Source organism: Aquarana catesbeiana, linkage group LG04 (assembly GCF_042186555.1).
Source record: "Aquarana catesbeiana isolate 2022-GZ linkage group LG04, ASM4218655v1, whole genome shotgun sequence".
Taxonomy (NCBI): Eukaryota; Metazoa; Chordata; class Amphibia; order Anura; family Ranidae; genus Aquarana; species Aquarana catesbeiana.
In genome coordinates this window covers 398,428,731-398,451,672 of record NC_133327.1, presented here as the reverse complement: position 1 = coordinate 398,451,672, position 22,942 = coordinate 398,428,731, and the positions used below count along the sequence as shown (strand labels likewise).

At 42.3% G+C, this 22,942-nt stretch overlaps 1 protein-coding gene across 3 annotated transcripts in view; it reads right to left on the bottom strand.

Moving 5' to 3' along the window:
- Positions 1-22,942, bottom strand: part of NKAIN2 (sodium/potassium transporting ATPase interacting 2) — a 1,596,052-nt gene that overhangs the window by 89,867 nt on the left and 1,483,243 nt on the right. The window lies entirely within an intron of this gene.

The window sequence follows — 22,942 nt, the reverse complement described above, 5'->3', positions numbered from 1 at the left end:
ACCAAACTCCACTGTACTGAAGAGGGAAACTTTCTGAAAGATCTTCTATGTTCAGCACCTCTGGGTATGTTGGATGCCAGCATTCCCCACAGCATTTTGTGATCCATCAACCCCCCCCCCCCCAATACAGAATACAGTAGTGATATAGGAGCCACTGGAGTAAAATACTGAAAACAGCAAGAGACCAGGCATCTGACATACCTGGAAGAGTGGCAGAATCTGGCAGCTCATGCAGAGGGACATGTAAATATTACCTGTTGGTATAACAGGGAGCTGCTAAATTCAATGTTTGAAAATCCTGACAAGGTTTAACAGCAGACATGAGTGGTAGTAGTATATCCATGCTTTTTTCATCACTTTTCCCCTTCATTGGGTTTCAATCACTGTGCAAGGTCTCAGGTGACAGCATGTATTTGTTCAATTGTTAACAAAAAGAGAATACTTTTATGTTTAATGCAGATGCAAGCAGAATAAAGAAATAATTGCCACCCAAGAGTACTTTTTTATTTGCCATTACATGGACACCAAGGAGCTTTATACAGCTTGTTTAGTTTAAATATGTTCCTTTAGCCAAGTGTCCAGGAATACGCAGAAGGTGTACAGGGACTCTTTCCAGACAATTAAGAGAACTAAAGATGGCCACTGGGTAAGCAACAGCTATTGCAGTTACAAGCAATAATGATAATGGATTCCAGTTCTTTAATTAGAAAACTTGTACATGACAGACAAAGGATGTAATGCACATTTGTGGCTGCAAAAGGAACTATAAAAAATGTTTTTTAAAAAGTTAACCTGTGATTACAAATTTCAATTATGCCTTACAGGATTTAGCATTCATTCTCTAAAGTGTTTGAGATTTGAGTCTTTTGAAAGTTAAATGAAAGCATACCATTTCCAAAGAATGTAAACATGTGTTACCCTTTTTAATCTATCATTTAAACTGTTTCAAATGTATTCCTTTTCCCACAAAATGTGCATGCAAAGCAGACTAAGCAGAGTTTCTCCGTTATATGCAAATTTTGACTTTTTATCATAGTCAACATCTAAGCTCTCTTCTACTTCTTTAAACACTTCAACTGATTAATGCAATACATGGATGAAAGTCACACATGATAGTCAAAGTAAGGGCAAAGGTTTATTTGATGTGTGGGCTGGCTTCACATTCTCTATTGCTGTGTGATACGCAGAATGGCAGCACTCAATGGGAGAAGATCTGATTCTCAGGGGACAGATGGAGTTCATATTAAGGCATCAATTTCAGTAATCATTGCAAAAGGTTCCCACCTTCTGCGGCCAGTTCATCAGATTTATGGAGGACCCAGGTTAGCTTTAAAGGAAAAGTGTACTGAGAAACATGCACAGTCTGCCATTACTGACCTTCTGATGCAGGGCTTCGATTTGACCCAGATGAAGGAGGAGATTCGGTGTTGCAGAATACTGAGGAAGTAGGCTTGGACCCGGATAGGCAGAGTGTGGAACTGGTAGAGTATTTTGGGTAGAACGGCAATTTTTATAACTGTTATTCGTTCTAACCAGGCAAGGGGTATGGAGGACCATGTGGACAGGAGTGCTGTTAGGTGAGAAAGCATGGAGGGGTAGTTTGCCGAGTATAGTTCAGAGGGGTTGGCAGTGAGTTTGATTCCAAGAAAGGATTTGGTGAGAAGACAAAGAGAATGGGAGCACTTTGTGTAAATTATGTTCTAGGAGGGGTGGCAAGGAGACATTGAGCATTGTCAACTTATTGAGATTGACTTGCAGACCTAAGATACTGCCAAATTGGTCTAAGACACAAGGGAGATAAGAGCAGATATAAGTGGGGACGTCATGAATAGTAGGATGTCATCCACGAAAAGGCATACCTTGTGATGAATACTCCCCAGTTCAACACCTTTAATGTCGGGGTCAGACCAGATCAGGAGCACTACTGGCTCTATAGCTAGGGCAAAGAGTAAGAGTGAGAGGAGACATCCATGACGAGTGCCCCTAGCTATGGGGAAGAGGTCTGATTTGTGCCCGGCGTATTGTACATAGGCTTTGGAGTTGGCGTAGAGAGAGGAGACCCAGGAAAGAAAGTGTGCTCCAAAGCCCCATCTAGATGTAATATGAATTGACGGTAAGGCCAGGAGACCGTATCAAAGGCTTTACAGATCTCAAGGGAATAGGAAGTAAGAGGGGATTTAACGAGTATGTACAGTGTGGGCTAGGAGTATCGCCTGATGAACGTTATCTCCAGCTTGGCGAGAAGGAATAAAGCCAACCTGATCCCTATGAATCAAAGAACCTATGCTTGAGTTCAGGCAGCTGGAGAGAATTTTTGCAAAAATTTTGATATCCAAATTGAGGACAGAGATGGACCTACAGTTAGACCATACAGTGTCGTCAGAGAGTGGTTTGGGAATCATAGTGATACTAGGCGTCAAAGTCTTGGTCTGGAATCAATGACCATCTAGAATCGAGTTAAGCGCTAACTCTAACATAGGTGCTAGGAGGTCGGCAATTTTTTTACAGTATGTGGCTGACAGGCCATCAGGGCCTGGATGTTTGTTTAGTTTGAGAGCTTTGATAGCCGTTAGAACTTCTGTGATTGTGATGGGTTTATCCAGTATCTCGGTGTTAACAACAGTTGAGAGGGTGGGGCGTTTGATTTAGGAGAAAAGGTTCTCGGCTCTCGTCTGGTCAAATGTGCCATATATAACTCAGTAAGTCTATGGCTGAACTTGTGTAGTATTTTGAGGGGGTTACTAGAGCAAGTATCGTGCAAGATTTTTAAGCATATTGGTTTGTGGGTATGGTCCGCCTTATGAAGGGTGAGGGCAAGAAACATGTCTGGTTTGCTCGCCTTAGTATAGAACTTGTGTTGGGATTTGCACAGGGATTTCTCTGCCTATTCCCTAAGGAATAGGTCGAGTTCCAGGAGGGCCTTGTCCAGTTCTCGTCTAGTGGTCGGAGTGGGGTGGTCTTGGAAAATCGCCGATTGTTTATAGAACCTCTGTGCAAGGCATTTTTGGAGCAGATGTTTCTCCTTACGGAAGCAGGAAGCCTGACTGATGCAGGTCCCTCTAATGACCAACTTATGGGTCTCCCATAAGGTCAGCAGGGAGGTTTCGTCTGTAGAATTATGGGTAAGGTAATCCTTGAAAGCCCGTTATAGTTCAAGGCGGTGTTCTGGGTGTGCTAGGATGGTGTCGTTTATGCACCAAGAGGGGATAGAGTGGTAAGGACCGCGTTATGGTCTGACCACAGAATTGGAAGTATAGTCGAGCTAAGTAGTAAGGGAGAAGAGCCTGCCGTGAGGAATATATGGTCAATTCGGGAAAAGAGTTTGTGGAGGTAAGAGTAGTGGGTATATTGGCGTCTGGCTGAGTTGCATTCTCGCTAAGAGTCCAGAAGGGAGTGGCGATTTAAGAGTTGTTGAAAAGTTAGTCCAGTGGGTTGAGATGAGAGCGAGACAGGGGACTTGTCGAAGAATGAGTAAAGGACTTGATCAGAGTCACAGCATATTAGGAGGGTACCTTTCTTGTGGGCATTTTTGGTCGTTAGTAAATGGAAGAGGAAGGGAGTACGGTTTCTATTAGGTGCATAGTATGATACAATGGTGATTTCACTGTCTAAGAAAGTGCCCGTAGGAATCAGGTAGCGGTCTTCGAGATCTTTGATTTCCACCAGGGGAGTGAAAGGGGATGAGCGGTGAAAAGCTATGAGGACCCCTCTGCGCTTAAAGGATGCAGATGCTGTGTAGACTTAGGGGTAAGAGGAGCTGAAGAATTTAGGGGTTGATGGGGTTGTAAAATGTGTTTCCTGCAAGCAGGCAATGTGTGCCATGGCAGAAGTGAGAGTGTGAAAAGCTTTGGTTCGTTTGTTGGGAGAGTTGAGCCCTTGGACGTTAAGAGAGAGATCACTTAGGGGGAACAAAGGAGTGGGTAGAGAACGTTATCTCATTGATGTAGTACATAGGGTAGGTTCCACAGGGGTGCCCCGGGGATGGAAAGGAAGGAGGAGTAACAAAAAGTATGCAAGTAAGGTAATGAGAGGAGCAAGAGAAGTGGGGAGAGTCAGAGTTGCTTAAAGACCAGATAAATATAAAAAATAAGAGTGGCATCCCTAGGGAGTGAAAAACTGTTTCTCTGCCAGAGGAAAAGAAGTAGTCTGTGGGGTATCCACAATGTGGCATACACGGACAAGGTGGGGGAAGCAGTGACCTTCCTCAGGAGTCACCACAGCCAACTGGTGTTATGTACATCAATAGATGTAAAGATTAGTGCAGGTGAGACCCAGCATCAGTGAAAAACAGAGAGAAGATTTTCAAGGGAACCCCCTAACATGGTGTTTCATTGGAGTATAACTATTGTTTAACAGTAATGAGTAAGGATGAGCCGAACACCCCCCGGTTCGGTTTGCACCAGAACTTGTGAACAGGCAAAAAATTCAGACGAACACGCAAACACTGTTAAAGTCTATGGGACACGAACATGAAAAATCAAAAGTGCTAATTTTAAAGGCTTATATGCAAGTTATTTTCATAAAAAGTGTTTGGGAACCTGGGTCCTGCCCCAGGGGACATGTATCAATGCAAAAAAAAAAAGTTTTTAAAAGGTTAGTTTTTTCGGGAGCAATGATTTTAATAATACTTAAAGTAAAACAATAAAAATGAAATATTCCTTTAAATATCGTGGCGCAGTTTTCCCGTGTTTAGTACAGCACCACAGCAAAATTACATTTCTAAAGGAAAAAAGTAATTTAAAACTGCTCGCGGCTGTAATGAATTATCGTGTCTTGGTAATATAGATAAAACTCATTGAAAAAAAAACCAGCATGGTTTCCCCCCCAATCCATTTCCAGGCCCTTTGGGTCTGGTATGAATAGTAAGGGGAACCCCGAACCAAAATAAAAAAAAAAAAATTGCGTGGGGGTCCCCCCAAAATCCATACCAGACCCTTTAGGTCTGGTATGGATTTTAAGGGGAACCCTGCACCAAAATTTAAAAAAAATGGCATAGGGGTCCCCTCAAAATCCATACCAGACTCTTATCCGAGCACGCAATCTGGCAGGCTGCAGGAAAAGAGGAGGGGAGTGCCCCCCTCTTGAAGTGTACCAGGCCACATGCCCTCAACATGGGGAGGACTATCAGAATCTGGAAGCCCCCTTTAACAAGGGGACCCCCAGATCCCGGCCTCCCCCCTATGTGAATTGGTAACGGCGTGAGATGGATCTACATTGCAGGACTTCAATTTTTATCTTTTAATAAAGGACTTGTCCCAAAGTGTCTCCTGTCTTTTTTACTATTTTTGACACTTTTTTGTGAAATGGTAGGGGTACAATGTACCCGTTACTAATTCACATAAGGTGGGAGGCCAGGATCTGGGGGTCCCCTTGTTAAAAGGGGCATCCAGATTCTGATAAGCCTCCCGCCCACAAAACCCCACAACCACCGGGCAAGGGTTGTGGGGATGAGGCCCTTGTCCCCATCAACATGAGGACAAGGTGCTTTGGGGGTGACTCCAAAGCATCCCCCCCATGTTGAGGGCATGTGGCCTGGTACAATTCAGGAGGGGGGTGCACTCTCTCATCCCCCCTCTTTTCCTGCGGACTGCCAGGTTGTGTGCTCGTATAAGGGTCTGGTATGGATTTTGGGGGGACCCCTACACCATTTTTTAAAAATTTTGGTTCGGGGTTCCCCTTAATATTCATACCAGACTCAAAGAGCCTAGTAATGGAGGAGGGGGGGACCCATGCCGTTTTTTTCAATGAGTTTTATCTATATTGCCGAGACCCGACAATTCATTATAGCTGCAAGCAGTTTTAAATGACTACAGGCATACTATAGACACCCCCCAGACACTATTTTTAAAGGAATATTTCATTTTTATTGTTTCACTTTAAGCATTATAAAATCACTGCTCCCGAAAAAACAGCAGTTTTTAAAACTTTTTTTGCATGACCCAGGTCCCCAAACATTTTTTGTGGCAATAAATTGCATATAAGCCTTAGAATGAGCACTTTTGTTTTTTTATGTTAATGTCCCATAGATTTTAACGGTGTTTCTGGGCTTTCGAATTTGCCACGAATAACGCATAATGTTCGCTGTTCAGTGAACAGGCGAACACCCAACTTATGTTTGATGCCAACATCGGGCTCATCCCTAGTAATGAGCACTCATACATTGTGGGTGTCCTTATGATAAGTTTAAACCTAGCCAAAGCTAAAGAGAACATTAATATGGTAGCCATGGAACTATAGGCATAACAGGTAAAAGAGTAAATCAATGTGGATAAGCAGGGGGAAAGAGAGTAGCTTGAGGACCACTAAGTCCAAAATAAACATAACAAACAGGTGCCCTATTTTGGACGTGCATTGAGTAAAAGGGAACATAGATCAACCTCGGCTTAGAAGCCTGTGAGAAAATTTTCTTAACAGAAGTTAGGACATTCATAGATCTAAGGCCTGTATGGAGACCAGGAGCAAACAAAAGGTTTAGCAATGGTGGGGGAAGTGTGGGTGGGATCCAGCAGTGTGCTCGATTGGCGGGTTGCGCAAGAGGGTCTGAAGGGTGAAGTGAGGTATGACTGTCAATCGGGTGATGTGCTCCTGGGGTCTATAAAGGCTGATCCGCAAAGTTCACAATCTAAGGTTAGGATTGGGAGGAGGGGTAAGGTAAATGAGGGGAGGGGGGTTGAGGTGAGGCAGAGGAAAGGATTTAGGGTAAATTGGGGTTGGTAGGGTTGCTTTAAGAACAGATAGACCCAGGGTCAGGTAATTCTGTTAGTTATTATATTGTGGAGATGGAGGGAGTAGGAAAGGGTCCGATAGGCTCTCAACCCTGGAGGTGGAGTGTCCAGAGCATAGGAAATGAGGGTGGAACCTCGGCAGCAAATGGGGAACTATCAACGTGGCAGGTGTGAAGGTGAAAAGACAGCTCATGGTTGAAGAGAAAGTTCTTCAGTCCATGGTGTCCGTTTCAACTGGCGCAGAAGAATTAAAGCATCCCCGCTTGTGGGTACCAGGGAGATGCTTGGAACCAGGAGAGGAGTGGAGCTTCCGTGGAGAGCGGGATGCAGAGCGGCGATGGGAGCCATCAGACATCGGGTCAGCCGGGAGTAGATGGAGGTCACACAAGGTGGTTTGGAGGTCTTCCGTGGATCTGCAGGTGTAGTGGGTTCCATGGAAAGAAAAGCTGACTGAGAATGGGAATCCCCATCTGTATGTGATATGCTGCTGTTGCAGGGCTTGCAGGTGGTGTTTTTATGGCCTGCCTCTTAGATATGGTCAGGGGAGAGATCCTGGAATATTTGGAAAAAGTGACCTTGAAAGGCGAGGGTATCCTTACTGTGGGCAGCTGTCATGAGCTGCTCCTTGATAAAAAAAAATGGAGCTTAGCAATAATGTCCCGGGGGGGGCCTCTGGTTTCCATGGGGCAAGGGCCCTGTGTACCCTGTCCATCTCCAGGCACTCAAAGGGGATGGAGGGGGCTAGCTCCTGGAACAGTGGGTTTTTTCCATAATAGGACATGTGGTGACATCAGGATGGGAGTGGTAGAACTATGCCCTTGGGTAGTACCCCAAGACTTAAGGACTGAATGCATAGAGCAGATTAAACTATAGGGGAACCTAAAACATCTGCCTCAAGGGCCACAGCAGCATTATCTTAAGGGAGAGTTAACCAATGATAATTGAATACTAATTGCCCAGCCAGAAAATACTAATAGAAATTGGATACCGCCAGTCCTCCATCTTGCCTAGACTGTTGTAAGGCTGCCTATTTAATATGAAGATTCCCACCCTGCCACAAGAAGGTGGACAGGAGTCTATCTATGGACTTCAAAACCGATCTGAGAATCCACACTGGAGAATTTTTGAAAAATATACAGAAACAGGGGAAGAATTTTCATTTTAACCAAATATATTTTCCCAACCAAGGAAAGCAGGATATTTCTCCAGGCATTCAATGTATGTTTAAAAAGGGAAAGGAGTGGAAAAATGTTTAGGGTGATGAAATCAGAGACTGAGTTTATTATGGCTAACCCTAAATATTTTATCCGTGAGACCCACTGAAGGGGAACTGCCTAATTAATAGCCACAGAAGCTGTATAGGGGCGAAGGGGGAGAATTTTGGACTTGGTGCCCAATTCACTTTCAGGCCAGAAACTTTATGAAAAAATCCCGCAGAAAGGGGACTAGAAAAATAGGAAATCGTCAGGAAGACTTTAATGAGAGACCCTCATTTGGTAGACCATGTAGGTCTGGTACTTCATCCTAAACAACGATATACAAAATAATGGACCCTAACAAACTAAATATAAGGACTATAACGGTACTCAAGTTTTGTAAAAAGTATCAAAAAATATTTAATATTTTTTGATACTTTTTACAAAAATTGGGTACCGTTATAGTCCTTATACTTAGTTTGTTAGGATCCTTCCATTATTTTATATAAAGAGGACTAGATCATCAGCATAGAGGGCCGTTGTTTCTGTAAGACTGCCCACACAGATTCCCTATTGTGTTTATTTTTAAATGGCTGAACGTGGGCTTGTCATATTGAGTTCTAAGTGATTGTAAGGGGGTGTTTGGTTTCTCTTAACCATTTTTTTTATATTCATTTTTTTTATATTTAACTATTGTCTTATTCAGTGGAATTTTGAAAGCCTGTTTTTAATGTATTTTGTAAACTATTTTTGACATAATCTTCATTTTATATTTGTATCACTAGAATAGTTTTGACATGTAGGACTTTGAATTAGAATGGGCTTAAAAATGTACTTATATATTTATCTATAGTTTGGCTGTACAGTGTTCACATTGTATAGTGCTATTTTCATGTCTGGTAAATCATCAGAGTCAGATATAAGCTATTGTGAGTGTTCAAGGAATGTTGGAGAGGCCTTGGAACAAGTCGTTGGTGATGACGAAAGGCATCAGTGGCTGTGCTAGACAGTGTGTGTGCAGAGTGGTGTTAGTGGGAAGCCGGCAGTGGATGATAGACAGAGTGGCCACCTTTGTATGAGACTATATTCCTAGCAGATGTACACGGTTACGCAGGTGCAGATCTGCGGGTGCCTGTTTTTTTGTGCATAACTGTGCACAGATATGCGTGTGCGCCCGCCGCTAATGTTGGCACCAATGGGACTATTTAAACTGCAGCAGTTCTATTAGCCAGTGCTGTCTGAGCTACAGCTTTTACCCGTGTCCCTGCATCTATTCCTGTGTTTGACTTCTAATATTGACCCGACTTGCCCTGACCTTGCTTAAATGCTACCTGCCCTGACCTTGGCCTGTCTCTGGATTTGCTCTACCTTCTGCCCATCTGCCTGGTTCTACATTGCTGACCTCTGCTTGTATCTTGACTATTCCCTGTCTGCCTTCCATGCCTGTATCTGACCGTCTGTTGCTGACCTGGCTCATCTGACATTGCATCCAGCTATTCACTTGTCCTGCTCAGCATGCCACCTGGTCCCTCACCTTCTGAGTGCTGCCAGTCCATCTGCACCTGCTACCTTCCAGCTGCCTGTCAAGCACCTGTCACCTGCTGTCTGCCCAGTCCTGGGTCTGCTGTCTCTGCTGCCATCTGCTTTTCCAGTGATCTGACTTGTCTCTGGCGATACACCTGCTACCCACTGCTGTGGCTGACGGAACATCTTACAGGCACTCATACCTTGCCACGCTCTAGCAGCCACTGTCGCAACATTAGCGGTCCCAGAGCTGGGGCTTTACAAGAGGCCTCCCTCTACACGTCAGGCTCTGCCATAAGGTACGTGACAACCGGATTGCACCTATTCACCACTATTTCCACCTAACAGATGAGTTTCTTTGGTAATATTTTAATGTGAGTGCCTTTGGCTTTTAATAAATGTCAAGTTTTATGGGATTACACTATGTGGTACCCTTTCTGTCACTGAGATGACTGCAACCATTCATGTAAAACCTATGGAAGAGCTGTCTGAAAGCAGCCTGCAGCTGTGAGTAGGGTTATGCCTTTGAAAGAGATCTAATGCCCGATAGCCTTGCTTGAGAAAGTTAGCCTAATCCAGTCAGTGAGTGTATGTCCATTTAAAGGTGGAGGTCCATTTAAAGGCTGACTGGATCAGTGTGTTAAGTGCACATCATGTTTAGAGGTAACCTGGTTATCTGAGAAGACTGCTGACATTCTTGTTGGACTTTGTTTTGATTTAAGACATAATTTCGACTAGTGTAAAACCCGGTGCCAGTTGCCAACATCCCATAGTATTGTAAACAAGGATTTGGGACTTTAAAGGGCAAATGATACACCACAATCTTATAGTTAAAAAATATTAATTTATTATGAGGAGTAAAAGATTACAACAATGAAAAAAACACAAAATTGAACAAATGATAAAATACACAGCTTCAATGTACATCTATCATATTTCTAGATGCAAGGTTTAACCCGACGCAACCCATTTCCCCTCAATCCGACTTGTTTCAGGGGTATTTTAATTGCTTGGCGACCAGCCGCTGTCCTATGGCGGCAGGTTGGCACTGCTGCGCGAATCGCCGTAGCTGTATGGAGGCCGCTTTAAGAGCTATAGCGGGTGCGACGCCAGAGCCAAAACGTGTGGCCGTGATGGCTGCCGGCAACCTATGATCGCTCCTCAGAGAGGCAGAACGGGGATCTGTCCATGTAAACAGACATCCCCGTTCTGTCTGGGAAGTAGAGCGAGATCTGCTGTTCATAGTGATCAGGAACAGCGATCTCTCTCTACTCTCAGTCAGTCCCCTCCCCCCACAGTTAAAACACCTCCCTAGGGAACAATTAACCCCTTGATCGCCCCCTAGTGTTAACCCCTTCCCTGCCAGTGACATATATACAGTAATCAGTGGCTATTTTTAGCTCTTATAGCTGTATAAAAGTCAATGGTCCCAAAAAAACGTCAAAAGTGTCCGATCTGTCCGCCGAAATGTCGCAGCCCCACTAAAAATCACTGATCACCACCATTACTAGTAAAAAAACATTTTTATAATAAAAATGCCATAACTATATCCCCTATTTTGTAGACGCTATAACTTTTGCGCAAATCAATCAATATACGCTTATTGCAATTGTTTTACCAAAAATATGTAGCAGAATATATATTGGCCTAAACTGATGAAGAAATTATTTTTCTTAATTTTTTGGGGATATTTATTATAGCAAAAAGTAAAAAATATTGTTTTTTTTTCTCAAAATTGTCGTTCTATTCTTGTTTATAGCGCAAAAAAAAAAAAAAATGCAGCGGTGATCAAATACCACCAAAAGTAAGCTCTATTTGTGGGAAAAAAAGGACGTCAATTTTGTTTGTATACAGCGTCGCACGACCGCGCAATTGTCAGTTAAAGTGACACAGTTCCGTATAGCAAAAAATGGCCTGGTGAGGAAATGGGTTAATCCTTCCAGGGCTAAAGTGGGTAACCAGTTGCCGACCGCCTAACGCATATATACTGCGGCAGAAACCTGGTACCTGGTATGTGATCTGCATCCCGCCCCCCTCCCAGTGCCCGAGGCGGTCGGCTTAGTTGGGGAAGCGATACAGGCTGAGGGGGAGGCCACTCATTCGTGGCTACCCCCTCGCGATCGCTCCCCACGAATGAAAATCTTCCTCTGCTGCTGTAATGTAAACAGCGGCAGAGGAAGTGATGTCATCTCTCCTCGAGCCGGTCTTTTCGTTCAGGCACCGAGGAGAGAAGACATCAATGTGAGTTGCACCAACACTACACTTTCAGTAGAACACACTAGGCACACTTTTCACCCCCATTACCCCCCGATCACCCCCCTGTACCCCCTGTCACAGTGACACCAATAGCAGTTTTTTTTTTTTGCAGTTAGTTAACCCTTTCACCAGTGATCACCATATAACTGTTACGGGTGACGCTGGTTAGTTAGTTTGTTTTTAATAGTTTATTATAGTTTCAGTTCACCCGCCGTTTATTACCTTATAAAGGTTTAACCCCCTAATCACCCGGTGGTGATATAAGTTAAGTTTTTAGGGTCAGATAAGGTCTGCGTTGCCCCAGGTAGCGTTAGGTTAGTGCCAGTACCGCTAACACTCACGCACGAAGCATACACCTCCCTTTGTGGTATAGTATCTGAAAGGATCAATATCTGATCCGATCAAATCATACTAGCGTCCCCAGCAGTTTAGGGTTCCCAAAAATGCAGTGTTAGCGGGATCAGCCCAGATACCTGCTAGCACCTGCGTTTTGCCCCTCGGCCCAGCCCTGCCCAGCCCACCCAAGTGCAGTATCAATCGATAACTGACACTTACAAAACACTAAGCACACATAACTGCAGCGTTCGCAGAGTCAGGCCTGATCCCTGCGATCGCTAACAGTTTTTTGGTAGCGTTTTGATACAGTCGCTGACAGTCAGGAGCTTTTGTGCCTGTAAGTCTCACTAGTGTACCACTAAATTTAGAGCCCAAACTGGCAAATCGAAGGTACACTAGTGAAGAGGCCTACACGTTTCTGAGCATGGCAGATAGTGAAGAGGAAGTCACTCATCTGTCAGATTCAGGCTCAGAATATGATCCTGTAGACGACAGCGGCTCCATGACAGATAGCTCTGACGACGGAGTTGTGGTCCCAGGCGTACCAGACCCCAATCTTCTTCTGTCCTTGAAGTGCAAGAACCGCAGGTCCCTCGTATGGAGCAGAGAAGTACTAGAACCGCTATTCCTTCTGGTGAACTGGCAAGCACCAGCGGCCTAGTACACCCTGGTCGTATATCCAGCACTGCAGTAACACTTGGTGACGTGGCGAGTCCCATAAGTGCAGTTCAAGCTGGTGAGGTGGCAAGCACAAGTAGTGTCCCGCTGCCACCAAGAAGATGAACACAGGCCCGTCGTGCCCATAGTGCCCTTCCTGCTGCATTCGCCAATCCGAATTGGGAACCCACCACTTCTGCAGCACCCGTACTTACCCCATTCACTGGCCAACCCGGAATTCAGGAGGAAACAGTTGATTTTACGCCACTTGATTTTTGTTCACTGTTTTTCACCGAAGATCTCTATAGATCTATTGTGGACCAAAGCAATTTATACGCTGGTCAACAAATCGCCACTATCCCCCAGTCCTCCCTTGCCAGAGATTGGAGACCAATTGCGGTCTCCGAATTTAAGCTCTTTCTGAGCCTTTCCCTCAACATGGGCATAACTAAAAAGAGTGAGTTGCGGTCATATTGGTCCACTGACCCAATTCACCATATGCCCTTGTTCTCTGCCTCCATTACCAGGGCACGATACGAGTAGATTTTGGGCTTCATGCACTTCAACAACAATGAACTCTGTTGTCCTCGTGGAGACCCTGAATACAATCGGCTCTACAAAATTCGGCCCCTCATAAACCACTTCAACCAACGTTTTACAGACTTGTTTACTCCCCATCAAGTTGTCTTCGTTGATGAGTCCCTGATTAAGTTTTCTGGCCGCTTCTCATTCAAACAGTACCTTCCCAGCAAGCGTGCCAGATATGGGGTCAAGATGTATAAGCTCTGTGACAGGGCCACAGGCTATACATGTAGTTTTATGGTTTACGAGGGCAAAGATAGTCACGTAGAGCCGACAAACTGCCCTGACTACATAGGAAGCGCTGGCAAGATTGTGTGGGACTTGTACGTGGACAATTATTACACGAGCGTGCCACTTTTTAGTCACCTTTTTGATCATCAGATTGGAGCATGTGGCACCGTGCGACCTAATCGCCGGGGCTTTCCCCAGCGGCTTGTAGATTCCCGTCTTAGGCTGGGGAGAGAGCCTGCTTGCAGTGTAATAACTTGCTCGCTATGAAGTGGAGGGACAATAAGAATGTTTTCATTCTTACCTCCCCTCATGCAGACATGACGGTCCAAATTACTACGGCGACTGGTGTTATGGAGAAACCCCTCTGTGTCCACGAATATAACCAAAATATGGGAGGGGTGGACCTCAATGACCAGTTGTTGGCGCCATGCCTAGTTGCCCGTAAGGCTAGACGCTGGTACAAAAAAGTGTCTGTTTATTTATTTCAATTGGCTTTGCTGAAGGCTTATGTGCTATACAGAGCTTCAGGACAGACTGGATCCTTTCTTAAATTCCAGGAAGAGATCGCCAGAGCCCTTCTGTTTCCAGACGGTGCTCCACCTCACCTTTCCCAACCAAATGCAGTAAGCCGGCTGCATGAGAGGCATTTTCTTTATGTCCTCCCGAGTACCCCTACCCAACGAGCCCCCCAAAAAAGATGTCGTGTCTGCAGCAAGCGTGGATTTAGGCATGGCACCCGGTATTATTGTCCCTCCTGTCCTAACAATCCTGGTCTTTGCATTGGTGAATGTTTTGAACACTACCATACACTAGTTGAGTATTAGCGTAGGGTACAGCACTGCACAGACTAGGACACACTTTCACAGGGTCTCCCAAGATACCATCGCATTTTGAGAGACCCAAACCTGGTACCAGTTACAAAAGTTAAAGTTACATAAAAAAGTGTAAAAAAAACAAAAACAAAAAAAAAAGTAAAAAAAAAAAAAAAAAAAAAAAAACACAAAAAAATATAATATAATAAAAAAAAGCAAAAATAGTTGTCATTTTATTGTTCTCTCTCTCTATTCTCTCTCTATTGTTCTGCTCTTTTTTACTGTATTCTATTCTGCAATGTTTTATTGTTGTTATGTTTTTATCATGTTTGGTAACCATTTTTTTGTTTTCAGGTACGCCATTCAGCTGCAGAGCGGATTTCATCTTGACAGCAATAGCGTTTGCTCCCACGATACATAAAGCCGTGACTCCAGCGCTGTCGGAGGTGATTTCACCACCACAGTTACATACTTCAGCATATATGCCGAAGCGTGGGGGCAACAGTGGGTGGAGGAGCGATTTGCTCCTACCTTTTGCGGGAGGATGCCCCCATGCTTCGGCATATATAAATGGTGCATGTATGCCCATCATTAGAAGTGGGTGGATGAAGGGAGGTATTCTAATGGTGGGCATACCCACCGATCAATATCTTTTTTTCGTTTAGCTCACAGGCTACATGAAAAAAAGTTTACAATATATGCCCAACAAGGACCAGCAACGTACTGGTATGTTGCTGGAATTTGAGTGGTTATACCAGAATGATGCCTGCAGGTTTAGGTATCATCTTGGTATCATTCTTTTCAGCCAGCGGTCGGCTTTCATGTAAAAGCAATCCTAGCGGCTAATTAGCCTCTAGACTGCTTTTACAAGCAGTGGGAGGGAATGCCCCCACCGTCTTCCATGTTTTTCTCTGGCTCTCCTGTCCCAACAGGGAACCCGAGAATGCAGCCGGTGATTCGGCCAGCTGACCATAGAGCTGATCAGAGACCAGAATGGCTCCAATCATCTCTATGGCCTAAGAAACCGGAAGCTACGAGCATTTCTTGACTTAGATTTGGCCGGATGTAAACAGCGCCATTGGGAAATTGGGAAAGCATTTTATCACACCGATCTTGGTGTGGTCAGATGCTTTGAGGGCAGAGGAGAGATCTAGTTTCTAATAGACCCCAATTTATTCAAAAAAGAGTACCTGTCACTACCTATTGCTATCATAGGGGATATTTACATTCCCTGAGATAACAATAAAAATGATTAAAAAAATTAAAAAAATGAAAGGAACAGTTTAAAAATAAGACAAAAATGCAAAAAAATAATAAAGAAAAAAAAAGCACCCCTGTCCCCCCCCGCTCTCACGCAAAGGCAAACGCAAGCGTCGGTCTGGCGTCAAATGTAAACAGCAATTACACCATGCATGTGAGGTATCACCGCGAAGGTCAGATCGAGGGCAGTAATTTTAGCAGTAAACCTCCTCTGTAAATCTAAAGTGGTAACCTGTAAAGGCTTTTAAAGGCTTTTAAAAATGTATTTAGTTTGTCGCCACTGCATGTTTGTGCGCAATTTTAAAGCATGTCATGTTTGGTATCCATGTACTCGGCCAAAGATCATCTTTTTTATTTCATCAAACATTTGGGCAATATAGTGTGTTTTAGTGCATTAAAATTTAAAAAGTGTGTTTTTTCCCAATAAAAATGCTTTGGAAAAATCGCTGCGCAATTACTGTGTGAAAAAAAAAAATTAAACACCCACTATTTTAATCTGTAATCTGCATTTGCTTTAAAAAAATATATAATGTTTGGAGGTTCAAAGTAATTTTCTTGCAAAAAAAATAATTTTTTCATGTAAATAAAAAGTGTCAAAAAGGGCTTTGTCTTCAAGTGGTTAGAAGAGTGGGTGATATGTGACATAAGCTTCTAAATGTTGTGCATAAAATGCCAGGACAGTTCAAACCCCCCCCCAATGACTCCATTTTGGAAAGTAGACACCCCAAGCTATTTGCTGAGAGGCATGTCGAGTCCATGTAATATTTTATATTGTGACACAAGTTGCGGGAAAAAGAAATTTTTTTTTTTTTTTGCACAAAGTTGTCACAAAATGATATATTGCTCAAACATGCCATGGGAATATGTGAAATTACACCCAAAAATACATTAGCCGCGTATGGGACCCCGCGTACGAGACCCCGAAAACCAAGCACCGCCTTCAGGCTTTCTAAGGGCGTACATTTTTGATTTCACTCTTCACTGCCTATCACAGTTTTAGAGGCCATGGAATGCCCAGGTGGCACAAACCCCCCCAAATGACCCTATTTTGGAAAGTAGACACCCCAAGCAATTTGCTGAGAGGTATAGTGAGTATTTTGCAGACCTCACTTTTTTTCACAAAGTTTTGAAAATTGAAAAATTTTTTTCTTGTCTTTCTTCATTTTCAAAAACAAATGAGAGCTGCATTGCATGACCGCGCAATTAGGAGTTAAAGCAACGCAGTGCCAAATTGTAAAAAGTGCTCTGGTCAGGAAGGGGGTAAATCCTTCCGGGGCTGAAGTGGTTAAAGGGAAAGCATTGTTGCAAACATTTCTATCAAAGAAGACAACATTATGATAGTAACATAGGCAGAGTGTACAGTCGGAGCTTAATTTTAGTTTAATTAACTCTAATATCTACCACCTGAAAGAGGTTAGGGTGTTTTGCCATGGCTTGGAGTATTGCCATGGCTTGGGTGAAGGAACCACTGGGTAATCCTCACCCCCGGGTCCCTAGAGAGCCCACATGGAGATCCTCACAAAGTGGCCACAGTTATCTGGACACCAGCGGTAAGAGGTTAACCTAAAAGGTAGTAAGGTGCTATACAATAGGAAAAAGCATACTGGTAAAACAGGGTGGGGGGGTTGCCATAATTAAGTTGTGCACACCCATACACCACAGGTGTGTCCCCACTATACATAAATTTCAAAGTTACCTGTATAGTTGTATCATATAGAAGACCTGTTACTGCCTGTCCTCACGAGAAAGTATGGTTACATTCGTTCATGGACTATCAAAGGGGGACATCCCTATAATGAATGATCATTTTCGGCTGACCTCCCCCAGTCCAGTGGGAGGCTGGGTTCAATTGGTGGAACTGCGTTTAAGCACGGGTGTCCTTGGAGTGCATGGCGCTGCCACACTGCCTGTGGGGGCGGTGCAGTGCGCTCTATGGACAGTTGGTCCCATTGGCTGCATCCCGCGCATGCACAGTGATGATGTTGCTGGCCCCATATTTAGGGCCAGGACTAGCCTGAAACTCATGTTATGCCTGGGAAGATACGAGATGGACAGCTCTCTACAACAAATGAGGTACTTAGGAGGGGTTGGGGGTCTGTTCCCTTCCTCCCCCTCCCTACACATTGAGTGCAAGGGAGACTGCCTCTATATACCTTATACCTAAGTTAAACCCTGGATTGTGATATAGATAGGACTTTAAATGGCCTCATGGATACTGTACACATTTGATTTATACTTATTCATTATAGGGATGTACCCCCTTTGATGGTCCACAAATGACTGTAACCACACTTTCTTGTGAGGGCAGACAGTAAGAGATCTTCTATATGATATAACTATACAGGTAATTTTGAAATGTATAGTGGGGTCATACCTGTGCTGTATGGGTGTGCATATGGAAAACACCCCCCTCCCTCCCCCCAGCTGACTTACAAGCCTGTATGACTTGGGGGGCGTAAGCCTCTCCTGGTCATCAACATCTGGTAAGCCTCCTTTTGTTCACTGGTGGTGGCCCATTTGTTATCACAGTTTTTTTTGGATTATCAACATCGTGCGAACATCTGCCCAAGTGGGTTTTGGATCATCCTTGGACTTGTTAAATTTATACGTACTTGCCAACTTAAAAATATACTTGTCAGCTTTGATTTTCATATAATAATTTTATGTTTTAACATTGCTTTCTGTCACTATTGGCACTTTACTCACATCCTAAGTGTTATCTATTGTGGTATGATCACTTTATTTATATATTTAGTCACTTTTTATTGATTTATTCAATATAATCCTATAGCAGGTCATTCATGGATCTTCTACATGTTGTTTATTTAGCATGAGTCACTTATTTAGTATAAGTCACTTTTTTCACTAAGGTAGACCTTTTACGTACCTCTATATGTACCTTTTTGTATAGTGGGGTAGTTTTTAGCACTTTATTACCTTTCATGGTTAAACTTAATATTTTTGTATGGTATAATAGCGCTACACTTTTTACACTTACACCAATTGCTTTTAGTCTTTAGATGTGTTGGCCGCTATTTACATTTTTATTCTACACAGCGCTGTATTTCCTTTTTTTTTTCCTTTCCTTTTTCTGTTTTCACATTTTACTATCATAATGTTGTCTTCTTTGATAGAAAATGTTTGCATTGATGTGTCTCCTGTAAAATACCGTTGAAGATACGGACCTGAAACACATCGGTTTGACTTGTCATAATAAATGAATATTTTTTAACTATGTGATTGTGGTGTATCAGTTGCCTTTTAAAGTCCCAAATCCTATGGGGATTTTGGTCTTGGTTTTTTTTTTATTTAAGTGATACATTGTTGATCTGTGAATTTTGATACACTTTTAACTGTGCACTGTTTATTTGTCATACATGATTCTCACTAAGCACCATGTATTAGGATTAGCTTAATTTGTATTATTTATTAATGTAATCTATTTATCTTTGCTGTACAGTGTGTAAATCTTTTAAAAATAATCATGCATCATGCCATTTCAAACCGTGATGAATTGGGGATCGTTTCACTGCTTTCTGAAAAAAGAATAAAGCCACAGAGCTGAAATGCGTTACTCCTTGAGTTGCTGCCAATAATTTTTTTTTTTCAGGATAAGTTCAGAAACCAAAGCTCAATGCTTCATGTGTCTTGTACAAGGTAGGTCAGGCACGTGTTTAGACAGTGCAGAGTTCCTGTCCAGATGTCCAGCAGTGTGGTCACACTTTGCAGGTTAAACTCACTTTATACTATGGGGAGTGGAAAAGAGAACCAAAAGCAGAATGCACAGAAAATAGATAATTCAAAGGTGGACAGTGGTTATATCAATTGCTTGAACATACATATTTCCTAATTCTTGGTTAAATGTCTAATTTCTTAGATCCTAAACCTAGAATCTTTTTTGATATATTTTTTGCTAAGCATAGTTTATTCTAGGTATGTACTCATGACTCATGTGGTCTAGAAAAGTGTTGGCTTTAAAAAATAAAATGCTAGTTTTGGATGGACTAATTCATCCAGGATTAATCAATTATCTCTTGGGCCTGTAATTGCTAACTTTGTAGTAAATTGTCATTAGTGAAATCCAAGTGTACAGAATGAGACAGCCATTGCATAGTGTGGTATTAATCTATCATCACAATTACAAAAAAATATAATGCTAAATACCTTCTTTGCAGAGCCCTGCTGTGCAGACATGTGACCTCCCTTTGCTAGCTTGAATTAATCAGAGGGAAATCTCAGCCCCTCCCACTGGACCCACTTACTTCGGAAGGAAAGCAGAGAGAGGTCACATGACAGGACAGCAGGGCTCTGCAAAGAAGGTGTTTAGCATTAAAATGTTAGGGAAACACACACACTGTACTGAACATGGACCTAAAACAGAGTGGATCAAAGTAATGAATACATGTGACTTTACAACCACTTTAAAACTGCAGTAGAAGGTTTGCTTTGCTGAACATCGATTCTTCCAGCTGTTTGCACAGGAATCTCCGGGGACTTAGACTATAGTGTTAGGTTGTTTTCACAATTTGTGAATCCTCTGATGGATGAATATCCTTGTGGCTAGTTTTCTGTTAGGACCAAATGTTAGGGAATGTTACATTGGCTTTGTGAAAGGCAACAAATATAAACTGACATTACACAAAGATTACAAACATTATGGGTATTATTCGTTACTTTTGCATGAATGATGAGACATTTGCAAATCAAAAATTGTTTGTACATAATCCCTTTTTGTATTTAGCATATGAAGAGAGATATGGGAGGCACTGTACGTTACAGGCAGAGAGAAAAACAATATTGAGCAAAAAGGTTTTCTCATCACTGTTCTCCCCCCAGCCTCACCTGGTAATACCTGCAGATAGTTTACAGAGATCAGATCATTGTTCGAACTAACTGAAAATAGCCTAATCAAAAGACTGCCATCTAATGTCTATTAACAGCTTACCTGTTTTTTGACCAAACTTATACTATAGAAAGACAAAATGGCTGCTGTGAAAAAATTCCTTTTTTTCTCAACTGGAGAGTGCAGATGAAAAGAAGAGCTTTAAAATCTAATTACTCATTCTGATCCCCGGTGTCCTCTGAAAGAAAATTTGTCTCAGCAGGATATTATTAGCACAGGTAAATAGAGGAAACTTTCATTACTTTTAATTGTGCTGTGGGATAGTGGGAATTATTGGTGAAATTAGACCTTCACCTCCGTAACTGAAGTTACCTAAAGTGTTCTTACTGTTACAGAAAGCCACCAGAAGGTTTCTTGCCTAGAGAAGGGTTGTTTAGAGGTAAAGAGACTATTGAGCTATCCTCTATCACCTTTTTACCTCTATTGTGAAGAAGTAATGCAGGTGAAATAAGAACACTGGTAAGTTTTCTGTACTTAGATAAAGAAAGGCATTACATAATGTGTTATTTTGTCACACATGGTGAGTTTATGATGAGGACAGTCTTCTTACAATTAATACTGCAGAGAAATTGTTGTAGCTTTTTTAATGTACAAAATATCAGCGTGCTAGCTGTATTTTCTAACTTGTGTTTCCAACCATTAACAGGAAAGTCATATAGAAGTGGGTAGTATTTTAGGAAATTGGATTTGGAGGTCTTACTTATGTTAGTGACTGATAAGATTATTTTTGTCATTTGTACACTTGTAGTATAAAGATGTACTGGAATCGGACTGTTCATTACTGCTATATTTGTAAACTGTATGTGCAGTGAACATTTTCAGCACACCTCGGTGCCAGAATGAAATAACACCTGTGTGCATGCACAGGAGTTACATCATTCCAGCCCAGACAATCAAGGTGGCTGAAGATCCTGAGGCTGGAAAACGACTGGGAGAAGATGTTGGCACCAGCGAGGAAGTAAGGGGAGGTCGGCATACTTCCTTTACATCTCCTTAATGCATTTTTAGTACCCCAAACCTTTAGGAATTTAAATGCTCTTCTTTAATGCTTAGTCATATCTAAAACTTGCAATTTTACATTGTTGGTTTCCTTTATTTTTTGAAAATTTGATCTGATAAATTATGCACATTCCAAGCAGTAAGTGTAATATTCACCAAACATGGTACATGTGTTTAAAATGATAGTGATTGATTCATCTTCAGTGAATGTTTGGTGAATATTAAACTTACTGCATTATATATATGCCCCTAGTTTCTGTATCCTTATTTAACTGTTGACATTCACTGTCAACATGATTAAGGGATATTTCACAATGCACCACAGCAGTTTGGTGTGTGGGCAGCTTTCTGTTCCAGCTGCAGTGAGCTGGCGGTAGGGGGCAGTGTGATGACCGTTTTAGCACATCACACAGCTCCCTTTTGTATGTGACATTCACAAATTGACAGTTATTTGCATAGTGACATGCAGTGCCTTCCTCTGCGCTATGATAAAATTTTATCACAGCTCTATGCACCACAGCTCTGGACTGCATTGCAGTGTGAATAGAACACATAGAAAACAATAGTTTTTTTGTGTTTCCTAGCAGTAACTCATATTCTTCCAGTGCTAAAAAACATGGGTCACCACACTATATGTGAACAGTATGACTATTTTACAAATATTCAGCTTTAGGGTGGTTAGTTTTGCTTTGTTGTTCTTTTTTTACTAAAAGCGACCGTTTCATGGAAATCAAACTGTAAAAAAGAATACCCTACAAAATCCTTGTGCCACTGAATGTCTATCCATTGAAGATAAATTGTTCAAAAGCAATGCTAGATTCAACAAAGTAGGTTCTAAGTGTTGGGCCAAGAATGGGTAGACTGTAAAGATACGGTACATTGTAACTCCAAACAAATGATGCAGGCAATGGTAACAACAAGGAAAAGCTGGATGGCATTAGTGGGAAGGTCAGTATCCTGGATCCTTTTATTGTACAAGAAAAACTGTCAGAAGCATGAGCAGGACCTTTGTGCAGCCTCTGTCTGTCTTGCTGTTCTAGACCATGGCCTGGTTTGTCAATGCAGAAATCCTGCCCTGACCACATCCACAATAAATTTAGGCATACAGACATTTTGACTCCACACTGAACTTTGATGAATAGTATCCTGAAATAGCTTCATTTTAAGAAGAAATATCCACCAGCAACAATGTAAAGATCATTGTGAGCATAACTTCAGTATATTCTACAGTGATCAGTAGATAACTCTTTTGTAGAGTTTTAGTTCTACATTTTATTCCTAAGAAACACCTTCCAATGTAACGCACCATGGCCCAATGTATAAGTATCTGGGGATAAGTTCAGCTTTCCGCCAGTTCTTAAGTAAATAGACTTAACAAGTTTTTCATTAAAGTGCACTTACTTTAGTTTCCTCAAGGCAAGGGTCACCAGCTCACTTATTTAGATAATTAGGCTCCAAATC